The sequence below is a fragment of the Trichosurus vulpecula genome, chromosome 5, assembly GCF_011100635.1.
Source record: "Trichosurus vulpecula isolate mTriVul1 chromosome 5, mTriVul1.pri, whole genome shotgun sequence".
Classification (NCBI taxonomy): domain Eukaryota; kingdom Metazoa; phylum Chordata; class Mammalia; order Diprotodontia; family Phalangeridae; genus Trichosurus; species Trichosurus vulpecula.
Window position 1 is genome coordinate 112,256,604 of NC_050577.1, and position 13,106 is coordinate 112,269,709.

The following is a 13,106-nucleotide window of genomic DNA, read 5'->3' on the forward strand; positions in this document are numbered from 1 at the left end:
AGGTCCAGGGTACCAGAAGCATTAAAGCTTTCTACAGAAGTATATAATTGAAGATGTTGGTACAGAACAAATTGTCTAATCACATATTCTTTTACTAGAAAAATAGAACTCTTTATTAAAATAACAGCATGTTATTAATAAATTTCTACCCTCTGCTTGTTAAAAAAAACAAATTAGGCCAAATATAAAAGAATAAAAGCACTTAAGGACAGAGTGGAACACCTCTTATTGGCCAGAAACTCAATTATTGTCACCCACTAATCATCTAAACCTAAGTTTTTCTTCCTACTTAGGGAGAGGAAGGTGACTTTCTCTTATCTATCTTCTACGCAAAGACTGATTCACAGCTCCTGAGCATTTAGTGTTCTGGCCTGCCACACTAGTTTTTTAGAATGAAGGTGTTAATTGCCTCCTTGACGCCCACCTTTTAAAAATTCAGTACTTCATACACTAACAGCCTCTGCTCCAAGGGAAAGATTGCTTTCATTTTCTTTTTTCAGAGCAAAAGCCCAAGTTCTGAGTTTTCAGGCCCTGCAGCTTGGCCTGGTAGAGAGGTAAACCAGCACTGAAACAAAGACATTTAACATGTTAACATTTGCGTTTATGGCTTTCCAAGATGATTTCTTTCCAAAAAGGGGTCCATCTGGTAGCAGACATCTATTTCTCTCATCCAAGCTTCCCTTATGATAAATCTGTTTTAGTACTTTTTCCTAAGCTTCCATCGTAGTTGATTTTCCAGGTCCTTAATTCAGTGAATTCATCAAATATTTCTTAAGTGCCTACTATGGACAAGGAACTCCAGATATATAAAAATAAAAATGATAATTCTTGTTCTCAAGGCACTTATATTCTACTAGGGAGATAGGATGTTTACAAAGATATGTATAAAACAAGGCAGTAATAAAAGAGGAAAGAAAGGTTCAGAGAAAGTACTTTATAAGAGCGGTGTCAAACTCAAAAAGAAATGGGGCCACTAATCCACACATAAGGATCCCTGCAGGTAAGCATATTGATTCAGTTTTAAAATGTAATGTTATCTATGTTTCACTGTATTTTTATTTTGTTAAACGTTTCCCTATTATACTTTATGGTTCTGGTAGCACTCAGGAGTATTGTGGACTGCATGTTTAACACCTCTGCTGTAGGAGACTAATGTCTAAAATGGTCACCTGACTAATAGGCAAATGCCACTGCCCCCAACTCCTAACCTAGCTCTCACATACCTGCTCCAGCAAAACCCTGAAGTTTGCAGCAGACCAAATAATGATCAAGAAATCCAATAAGAAACTATAGCAAGTGATACCTTTCATCTGAGAATGGCACAAAAACTTACCTAACATCCCACAGGCAAGAGAAAAGGGTCTTCTCCTCCAAGCAAAGCCAGTGCCAGCCCTTCCCATACAACCAGAGACTGGATAATGCACCCTTCAAGGCTTTCTGTCCAAGAATATCGAGAAGAGAGGGCTCCCTTGAGAACTCGCCAGGGTGGGGACATGGAAACCATAGTGGAACAGCAATAGGCAATGACCACCACGGTGTCACAGTGCTCAGACAAAGACAGCCCAGGCCCAGAGGCTCTGAGGTCTCTAAAACTGTTTTGAGACTCCAGAGAGGGCCCTGAAGATCTAATACTCTGAACTTCAAGTATAGGGTGGGATGAAGACGGGAGCTGTTGCCAGGACAAGAAAATCAGTGTAAGAATTCAGGGGACCTAGAATGAGACTAAGCAACATGGATCATCCCATTCAAAAGAGCATCAGGGAGAGGAAGTCAGCCATGCTGTAAAACTCCAATTCAGGAAGTAAAGCTGAAATAAGTGGGATAAGTAAAGATGAAATAAATACATAAGAGGAAATACCTACAAGTATCAGAAATTATTGCAAAGCTAACTGTATAACAATTAAAAGCAGAGACTCAAAGGAAAAAATGGATTTTTCACAAAGAACTCATGAATGCCTAGAAGAAAAGATGCAGGGGATAAAAAAATGAAATAAAATCTAAGGAAAGAATTGGGGAAAAAAATAGCTTAGAAGAGAAAGTACTAAGTCTTTTTTTTTAAAATTTTATCATTTTTATTTAATATTTTCGTTTTCAACATTGATTTCCACAAGATTTTGAGTTATAAATTTTCTCCCCATTTCTACCCTCCCCCCCATTCCAAGATGGCATATATTCTGATTGCCTTGTTCCCCAGTCAGCCCTCCCTTCTTTCTCCCCACTTCCCCCCCATCTCCTTTCCCCTTACTTTCTTGTAGGGCAAGATAGATTTCTAAGCCCCATTCCCTATATATCTTGTTTCCCAGCTGTATGCAAAAAAACAACTTTTTTTTTTAAGCATCTGCTTTTAAAACTTTGAGTTCCAAATTCTCTCCCCTCTTCCCTTCCCACCCACCCTCCCTAGGAAGGCAAGCAATTCAACATAGATCACACATGTATCATTATGTAAAACACTTCTGCAATGCTTATGTTGTGAAAGGCTAACTGCATTTCCTTGCATCCTATCCTGTCCCCCTTTATTCAATCTTCTCCCTTGACCCTGTCCCTTTTCAAAAGTGTTAGCTTTGGATTACCTCCTCCCCCATCTACCCTCCCTTCTATCATCCCCACTTTTTTTTTATCCCCTTCCCTTTACTTTCCTGTGGAGTAAGATACCCAATTGAGTGTGTATGTTATTCCCTCCTCAAGTTGAATAGATACACTCATCCCCCCTCACCTGCCCCCTCTTCCCTTCCAACAGAACTGCTTTTTTCTTGCCACTTTTATGTGAGATAATTTACTCCATTCTCTCTCTCCCTTTCTCCTTCTTTCAATATATTCCTCTCTCACCCCTTAAATTTATTTCATTTTTTTAGATATCATCCCTTCATATTCAAGTCATCCTGTGCCCTCTGTCTATATTCCCTTCAACTCCCCTAATACTGAGAAAGGTCTCATGAATACACATCATCTTTCCATGTAGGAATGGAAACAAAACAGTTCAACTCCCCCACCTTATGATTTTTCTTTCTTGTTTACCTTTTCATGCTTCTCTTGATTCTTGTGTTTGAAATCAAATTTTCTATTCAGCTCTGGTCTTTTCACTGAGAAAGTTTGAAAGTCCTCTATTTTATTGAAAATCCATATTTTGCCTTGGAGCATTATACTCAGCTTTGCTGGGTAGGTGATTCTTGGTTTTAATCCTAGCTCCATTGACCTCCAGAATATCATGTGCCAAGCCCTTCGATCCCTTAATGTAGAAGCTGCTAGATCTTGTGTTATTCTGATTGTGTTTCCACAATATTCAAATTGTTTCTTTCTGGCTGCTTGCATTATTTTCTCCTTGACATGGGAACTCTGGAATTTGATCATAATATTCCTAGGAGTTTTCTTTTGGGGATCTTTTTCAGGAGGTGATCAGTAGATTCTTTCAATTTCTATTTTATCCTCTGGCTCTAGAATATCAGGGCAGTTTTCCTTGATAATTTCTTGAAAGATGATGTCTAGGCTCTTTTTTTGATCATGTCTTTCAGTTAGTCCAAAAATTTTTTAAATTATCTCTCCTGGATCTATTCTCCAGGTCAGTGGCTTTTTTCAATGAGATATTTCACATTGTCTTCCATTTTTTCATTCCTTTGGTTCTATTTTATAATATATTGATTTCTCATAAAGTCATTAGCTTCCACTTGCTCCAATTTTCTTCAATGGTCTTTTGGACCTCCTTTTCCATTTGGCTAATTCTGTCTTTCAAGGCATTCTTCTCCTCATTGGCTTTTTGGAGCTCTTTTGCCATTTGGGTTAGTCTATTCTTTAGTATTTTTTGGGTGTCCTTTAGCAAGTCATTGATTTGTTTTTCATGGTTTTCTTGCATCACTTTCATTTCTCATCTCAATTTTTCCTCTACTTCTCTTACTTGCTTTTCCAAATCCTTTTTGAGCTCTTCCATGGCCTGAGACCAATTCATATTTTTCTTGGAGGCTTTTGATATAAGCTCTTTGACTTTATTGACTTCTTCTGGCTGTATGTTTGGATCTTCTTTGTCAACAAAAAAGGAATCTAGAGTTTGAGTTTGAGTCTGCATTTGAGTCTGAGTTCATTTTCGCTGTCTGTTCATGTTCCCAGCCAACTACTTGACCCTTGAGCTTTTTGTTAGAATATGACTGCTTGTAGAGAGTACTTTGTACCAAGCTTTAGGTTCCAAGCACTGCTGTTTTCAGAGCTACTTCTACTCCACCATCACCCCAGGCTCTGTCACCACAGCACTCCTCCTCTCCCAATAACTGCCAAACAGGATCGCAATACAGATCCAAGCAGGGCACAGAAGAGAATCTGCCTTTGTGCCCACACAGTACTCCTTGTGCTCCCGCTCTGATCCACTGCTAGATTCCTCCCACTGTGTGAGCCAGGCACTCGGGAAGCACTGCACCACCTCCGCCATCCCCAGGGATGGTGAATGGACTGCTCTGAACTCAATTCCGCAGTTTCTCTCTAACCTGCTCTTTGGCGTTTGTGGGTTGAGAAGTCAGGTAACTGCCACAGCTCACTATTTCATGGCCCCAAGGCCTGTTCTAGCTGGCTGACTGTGTCTGGTCTATCTAGCATGGCCCACGTTGGGCTGCCCTCCACTTCAGCACCATGTGATAGACCCTTCCCCGTGACCATCCAGGCTCTCCTGGGCAGGAGACCTGTTTCCCTTTGTTATTTTGTGGGTTCCACAGCTCTAGAATTTGTCCAGAGCCATTTTTACAGGTGTTTGGAGGGATTTGGGGGAGAGCTTAAGCAAGTCCCTGCTTTCCAGCTGCCATCTTGGCTCTGCCCCCAAAAGTACTAAGTCTTACTTATGAAATGAAATCCCTGAAGATTAGAATAGACCAGACAGAAATCAGTGACTCCATAAGACAGCAAGAAATACTAGAACAAAATGAAAAAATAGAGGAAAGCATTTCTGATTAAAAAAAAAAAGATTAGAGCTGGGTGGAAGAACTTTAAAATACAAGCACTAGAGTTCAGAGAAGCCTCGAAAGGTAAACGTATTTTATCTGATCATTTGAAAGGAAGTGTCTGATGACATGGTGTTTAATGTCTTCAAAATGTATTAAGGGTATTAAAGGTATTAAATAAGAAACAAGAGAGGTCCTGGAAATGGATTGGTTCTGTTCTGAGGGTTGGAAGAAGGAAAAGAGAAGGGAGGATAAAAGGAAGACTACTAGTTTAGAAAAGAGAAAGAAGGTGGCAGGGAGGTACTATTTCTCATAATTGTGGCATGTAGAAAGAATATACAAACATAGAGGAAGCAGTGTAGTAAGGGCATCAATTAAAGGATAAAAGAGGGGGGAAAATAAAGAAAAAGAATGTGATAGAGTACCTTAGGTTGCCTCTTATGGCTGAACAAGTTGTGGTATATGAATGCAATGGAATATTATTACACTGTAACAAATTACAAAATAGATGATTTCAGAGAATCCTGGGTAGTATGAACTGATCCAGTGATGTGAGTAGAACCAGGAAAACAATATATGCAAGGACAACGACATTATAAAGAAAAACGACTTTGGAAGACTTAAGAACTCTGATCAAGGCAATGACCAACTATGTCTACAGAGGACCTCTCATGAAACATATTACCCATCTCCTGAAATAAGCTGGACACAAGGTACAGCCATATAGTTTTGAACATGGTCATTGTGTATATTCATTTTACTCATGTTTATTTGTTGTAATTTATAAGAATTAATGTATTGCTTTATATAGTGCTTTATAGTTTTATATAGAATTATGTAGTGCTTTGAAGTTTGCAAAGTTATCTATATCTCAGTAGATCATCACAACAAACCTGGGAGAAAAGTGTTATTATTACCTCCATTTTACATATGAAGACACTGCAGCTCACGGGTTAAGTGACTTGCCCAGGATCACACAGATACTATGTCTGAGGCAGGATTTGCTCTCAGGTTCCCCTAACTCTAAGTCCCTCTTATCATATCTCACTGCATGATCATCACAGATTTTATGTCAAATATGGGGTGCAACTATAATGTGAAATTTTTAAAAACTATGCTGGTATTACTTAAAAATCATTTATTACTAAACTGTCTTTGATGCAAGAGTAGGATGCAGGGAATACTTGTGAATATATGTTAAAATTGGGAAGATGCAAGTCTTACCCTATCACATGACTTATTCATGGCAGCTTCCCCTGCCTGCCCACTCGCTCACCTTATGCCTATGGCACATTGGGTTGAGTAACAATACCATTAGTACTGCAGCACTCTAAACAAACCACTCGAGTCAGCTGTCCAAAATATACTGACAATGCATGTATGCTGAGAATTCTAGGCTCAAGGCTGGAAATGAGCAAGAGGTAAATGTTATCCATATGCCATTGGTGAATGCATTGCAGCTCTATTTATCATTTAAGCAGCGTGATGATCAGAATTATACCATGGTTAGGCAATAAAAGGTCATAAACCAATTTTTGGGCTAAAAAAAAAACAGGGTGCGACGATTGTGTGGTGAAACACAGTATTCACTTCACAACCCACCTGTCTCAAACAACAGAGATGCCAGAAAAGAAAGAAGAAAAAAGAGGGCCCTTGTAACATTTTTTTACAGGCACAGAAGAGAATAGAAGGAAGTTCAAAAGGAAACATAGACCAGAAGCAGGACAGTTTTGAAAGTAACGTATAAAATGTTTATGTACCTTTTAAAAAAAAAGTGGTGTGTAATAGAGATTCACAGCTGGATATAGAATTCTCTTTTTGTGTTCTGTTGTATAGAAATGCTCCCTTTAAAATTTAATTTCAGAATAAATTTTAAATTTTTTAATTAAAAAGTGAAAAAATAAAATACTCTAGAAAATTTTGAAGGCCAATCCCACTTTTTGTCTCCATCTATACATTTTGAAATATTATCAAATACATGGTATATCTTTGCAACAATGTTATATAATATTTTCTTCTTATAGGAATATATGTACTTACGGTGTACCTATTATAATTATTGATTGTATGTTACTGTTATAGGGGACATCTCGGGTCAGGGAATGAAAAGAATAAGAGGAAGGGAATGCAAGCAGGAATATATTCTTTCTAGAGGCTTAGAGAATAAATATTAAGATGCTGTTCTGGCAGTATTATCCAATTTCATACATGTGTAATTGATTTTTTCTATGATAGTTTCAGAACTATGTTTACATGTATTCAAATACTAATTCCTTTCATATTTGATAATCTTTATACATCAGCGGAAGCAAATTAACGGTAGGATGGCTCCAGGTTTTCCTTGGAGAGGTATGCTAGTGGGGTTGTTTACATCATGCATTCAAGGTAACATGAAAAGTTATTTCATTGGACATAAAACATCTAATAAAGCCACCATGAAGATAATTGAAGACAATGCGTCAGTATCTGTGACAGAGGATGAGGAGGTAGGAGAAGTCTACCAAGAACTCATCACTTACATCAACATATACTTTCTGTGCTTTATGACAAAAGCAAAGATTGGCACAGGGGAACATGATGAAAAATGTATTGGAAAATATGGTTTAGGGGTAAGAAAGTAGAAAAAATGCAAAGGCATATACATTGTATAGAAGCCTTACACCTTTACAACATGAGCTTCATCAAGTAGAGGGTCAAGAGACACTAGATCGGCAAGCATTGAATAATATCACAAATATACTAAATTGATTATATTCTAACAATGGAAAACAACCTGTTATTGATGTGAGAGTTATTTCTTAATTGGTTGTCTGTCAGCAGTCAAACCCACTGGCTTGTTAAGAGTAGTAATCAAAAGTAAAACCAAGTAGGAATAATGAAAACGAAAAGATCACAGTGTGTAATAGAGGTACCTCCAAAGTTGATGAAATTCCCAAATGGAGAATGGATGAGAGGACATCAACATAGGGTATCAGCATTGATACAAATTGATACAAGAAGACACCAAAAGTCTAAAAGCTACTTCAGCTAGCAAACATTTGATCTCCTGTAAAACGGTGGATAGAACGACTATGAGTGATGTATATTTGTGTTTGTTTATTTGATCTGTCCCTCTCACTATCCTCTCTAGTCTCCAATGAGTAACTCCTCCCCTCCTCTGAAGCTCCCAAACAACAACAATAACAACAAAAGAAAAAACCCCAAGAAATAGAACCTTTGGTACATAGATACATAGTATGGCAAAGCAAATTTCTACATCAGTCATGTCCAAAAATGTACATCTGTTCCTTGCAAAGTGAAGTAAGCAGATCTAGAACACTGTACACAGTAACAGCAATATAGTAATTATGACCTTTGGAACTGAAAATGATTTTTAAAAAAAATTCAATTCTCTGTTGGAAGGTGAGTAACATTCTTCATTCTTTTGGATTCATGTTTCCCATTGCATTGGTTAGAGTTCCACAATATTTCAGTTGTTTTTCTCTATAAGAGATATTAAACACAGAAACCACAACATTGCTGAGTATGACTTAAACCGGATTAAAATGTTACCGGGAAATATTTAACAAAATAAACAAAAATACAATAAAAATACAAAATACAAGTAATAAAAATACAATAAAACATAGATAGCATTAGTATGTGGCTGTCAAGTCAATATGGGCCTGTAGGGATCATTATGTATGGTTCAGTGGCCTTCATTTCCATTTATTTGATACCACTGCTCTATAATATTATAATCATTGAAGAAATTGTTTTTCTAGTTCTATTTGCTTTGCTCCGAATTAATTCATAGAGTTCTTCCAAGTTTTCTCTGAAATTGTCAATTTCATCATTTCTTATGGCACAATAATACATTGAGATATAAGTTGTTCTTAAATAGAGAAAACAATATCAATATATATCACACTTTGCTTAGCTATTCTTCAATAGGAGAGCATCCCCCTAAGTTTCTGATTTGGGGCTACCAAAAAAGACTTACTGTAAGTATTTTTGATGGATGGATTGTTTTCCTCTTTCTTTGGGGCCTTAGCCTACTAATTGTATAGAGTCAAAAGGTATGTGCATTTTAATGACTTTTGGGGTACTGTTCTAAATTGCTATTTACAATGTTAAGACCAGTTAAGAGCTATATCAGCAGTGCACTAATGCACTTATTATCCCAAGGCCCATCTAACACATGTCATTTTAATTTTTTGTCATCTTTGCCAAGTCTGACAGGTGTGAAGCAGAACCTCAAAGTTGCTTTGATTTGCATTTTTCTAATTATTACTAATTTAGAGCATTATTTTAACATGTTGGCTGATCAACTGGATTTCCTTGAAAAATAGTCTATATGTATTCTTTGACTATTTATCTATTGGGGAATGATACTTATTTTCATAAATTTTAACCAGTTCTTTGTCTATCAGAAAAACCTGTTGCAAAGATTTTCTCCTAATTATCTATTATTCCTTCTAATTTTTACTACATTGAACAACATCAATTTGGAATATAAACTCATATATAAAATCTTACAGAAGAAAAGAGTGAAAGATTATGAAAAGCATCATGTCATAGAAACAGTAAGAAGCAGTAGAGGGGGAAGAAAGTCTACAAAAAGTTTCATGAAATACCCAACTTAGAAAAATAATCCCTAGAGCATTTAAGAATTGGATTGGATGAAAGGGGAAAAACCTGTTGAAAAATGGAAAAAAATCTGTCAAGATTTCTATAGCAAAATTTTGCCCATCAGTGACTATGAACTCCTAACATATGTCTCTGAAATGTGAGAGATTAGAAATGTCATTAAGAAAAATGAAAATGTGAATATCAAGCTGGACTATACCAATTAGTCACAAAGGAGAGATGCTGATGGCATAGACTTGAAGGTGCTATGGGATCAATTCTCAAAAGAAGCAAAAGGAGGGAGAGTACCAAATGCTTGGAAAATACTACAGACATTATTATTCCCTGAAAAAAAGCTATCAAAAAGTATTAATAACAATTACTTTCCCATTTCTTCAAAAGAAATTTTTTAGAATAATCTATGGCTGCTAGATATGGAATGCCATAGTCTATAAAGAATTGAAGTTTTAGGTTCACTAAATGGTGTTCATGAAACATGTTAGTAATGAAGAATTGCTCAGGAAAAGCATCATAAATCATCTCATCAGAAAGGTTTATGATCAGAAAAGGAAGGAAACCAGTCATTCAACATGAATAAGGGATGTCTGATGGATAGCCTATTGCTGTATTGGTATCCATACAATACCAAAGGATTTAAAGAAGGGCCTCTGCCACTTTGGGCCCAGGGGCATACCTTTTGCACTTTGAATTTGCTATCAGGTGAAATAAAGCATGTTCTATATTTGATGTATTGTTAGCCCAAGTTCTTGCATTGGAAAAGAGAGTTCTCTTACCTCTTCTGTAGAGATCTAGATATGAGCTACATTTTGTTTTCTCTGGGGTGGAGCCTTGTGTGAAAGCAAAATTAGCACAAAGGAGTAATTTCTGAGGTGCCCTCCAAGACATACACTGATCTATGAAAACCCAGAATTTTAGTTCTGGGTAACACATGTAAAGCATCATTCCATATCTTCATACGAAGACCTGGAAGATAGAGGAACAAACTGTATTTCCCCTGTTGTTCTGACCCTGAGGTATGAAGTGGTTAAGTACCCTTCTACCGACAATGAGCCAATGATCAATCCATCCAAGGTCTCCCGAATCCAGTTATTCATTTTATCCACCAAGCTATGCCACCTACCTCCCAAACATATTTGTTCTCTCCGGTCCTTAAGAAAAGAATGACTGGAAAAGGTACCTGTCAGAAAATGGATCTATGCTTTTATTAAGTTATGTCAGGATTTGGACCTCACAGTCTGCTCCTGTGAATGTGCCAGCATGAGCCTTATGGAGAACATTGGAGGGGTAAAAGATGTCTTCACAGCAGAAGACAACAGCATACATATAAGAGTATGCTAGATAGACTCCAGCCTTCTTTTTAGACTCTTCCATTCTTTTTTTTTAAAATTGATTTAATATATTTAGTTTTCAGCACTGATTTTCACAAGAGTTTGAATTACAAATTTTCTCCCCATTTCAACCCACTCCCCCACTCCAAGATGGCGTATATTCTGGTTGCCCTATTCCCCAGTCAGCCCTCCCTTCTGTCACCCCACTCCCCTCCCATGCCTTTTTCCCTTCCTTTCTTGTAGGGCAAGATAAATTTCTACACCCCGTTGCCTGTGTATCTTATTTCCTAGTTGCATGCAAAAACTTTTTTTTTTGTTTTTGAACATCTGCTTTTAAAACTTTGAGTTCCAAATTCTCTCCCCTCTTCCCTTCCCACCCACCCTCCCTAAGAAGGCAAGCAATTCAACATAGGCCACATGCGTATCATTATGTAAAACCCTTCCACAATACTCACGTTGTGAAAGACTAACTATATTTTGCTCCTTCCTAACCTATCTCACTTTAGTGAACTTTCTCCCTTGACCCTATCCCTTTTTGACAGTGTTTGTTTTTGATTACCTCCACCCCCATCTGCCCTCCCTTCTATCATCCCCCCTTTTTTTATCTTCTTCCTCCTTCTTTCCTGTGGGGTAAGATACCCAACTGAGTATGTATGGTATTCCCTCCTCAGGTCAAATCTGATGAGAGCAAGATTCACACATTCCCCCTCACCTGCCCCCTCTTCCCTTCCTACAGAACTGCTTTTTCATGCCACTTTTATGCAAGATAATTTACCCCATTCTATCTCTCCCTTTCTCCCTCTCTCAATATATTCCTCTCTCATCCCTTAATTTAATTTTTTTTAGATATCATCCCTTCATATTCAACTCACCCTGTGCCCTCTGTCTCTATATATATATATATGTATATACACATACATATATGCACACACACACATGCACACACACACACATATGCATATTCCCTTCAGCTACCCTAATACTGAGGTCTCATGAATCATACACGTCATCTTTCCATGTAGACTCTTCCTTTCTGAGTGTAAAAGGAAACAAAATGGTTTGGTTAGGCACTATTGCTCATTTCTATATAACCACAATTAACCCTCTATTATCTGTGCCAGTTGAGTTGGAGTGGGAAGTATTAGAATCTTTGAGTTGGAGGGGGACCTCAGCTTTTCCAATCCAAAGCGAAGCTTTGAAATGGACACTGTAGTTTCCCAAAGTTTCATTCCATAGAATCCCAGCGTCCTGTGTGATGCAAGTTGATATCCAATGAGAAAATGTTGATAATAGTGAGCCATCTGTAAGTAGGTGGAAGATTATACGAATCAAATTGCTTGTGGCTTTTAGAAGTCATGTCAGCCAAAGAAATCGTGGTAGAAAAATTGAAAGTATTGAATGAAGTGAGGTTTAGAAGTTATTTATGGATTTGTACTATCCGTGGTTAGTTCAGATTATTGGTATTAATTCTACTGAAAATTTTAACATCGTTTCCCTTATTCACAAAACAATAATTTGTGATCAGGAGAACTGCATTAATAATAGTTGTTGTCTTAAAGTTAACAAATTAGTCAAACGTGGAAAATGATGGCATTGAAAAAAGATCCCTGCTTGCAATAAGGCTGGCCCTTTTAAGGAACAGAAGGAAATATGGCTGATATATGATAGCCCACTGCTAAGAGGATTCTGACCTGGTATATGTGTTGGATGATACAAATGATCATCTCTCCACTGGTTCTGAGCTCCTGAACTAAAGTTTGTCAGAAACTGCATCTGGATACTTCATGACCCATCACCCCTGTGCCCCACGCATGCAACAAACATATGGTGTAGAAATAAGCATTATTTCAATTTTGCAGATGAGGTCACTTGGGCTCAGAGGACTTAAGTGATTTGCTCAAGGTCATACAGTGTCAGAAGCAAGCCTTGAACCCAAGATCTTTGGATTCCAAATCAAGTCTCCTTTTCTATGAACTATACAATCTCACATTATTTGACTATACATTAGTGGTTCTGATCTTTTTCATCTCTGCTCAAAATTCTGATAGCAATTTCCTTTCCTTGTATGGAAGATGGATGCTCAGGTCTGCTGAGTACAGTTTCTGGCCATTAACCTTTGATCAGCTATCACCTACCGGTGGGACACAATAATATAATTAGTACAGGAGTTTTCCTTTGGAGCACTGTCATCCAGTAGGTAAATGGGAATGCTTTCTTCCTGAGAAAATGGGTT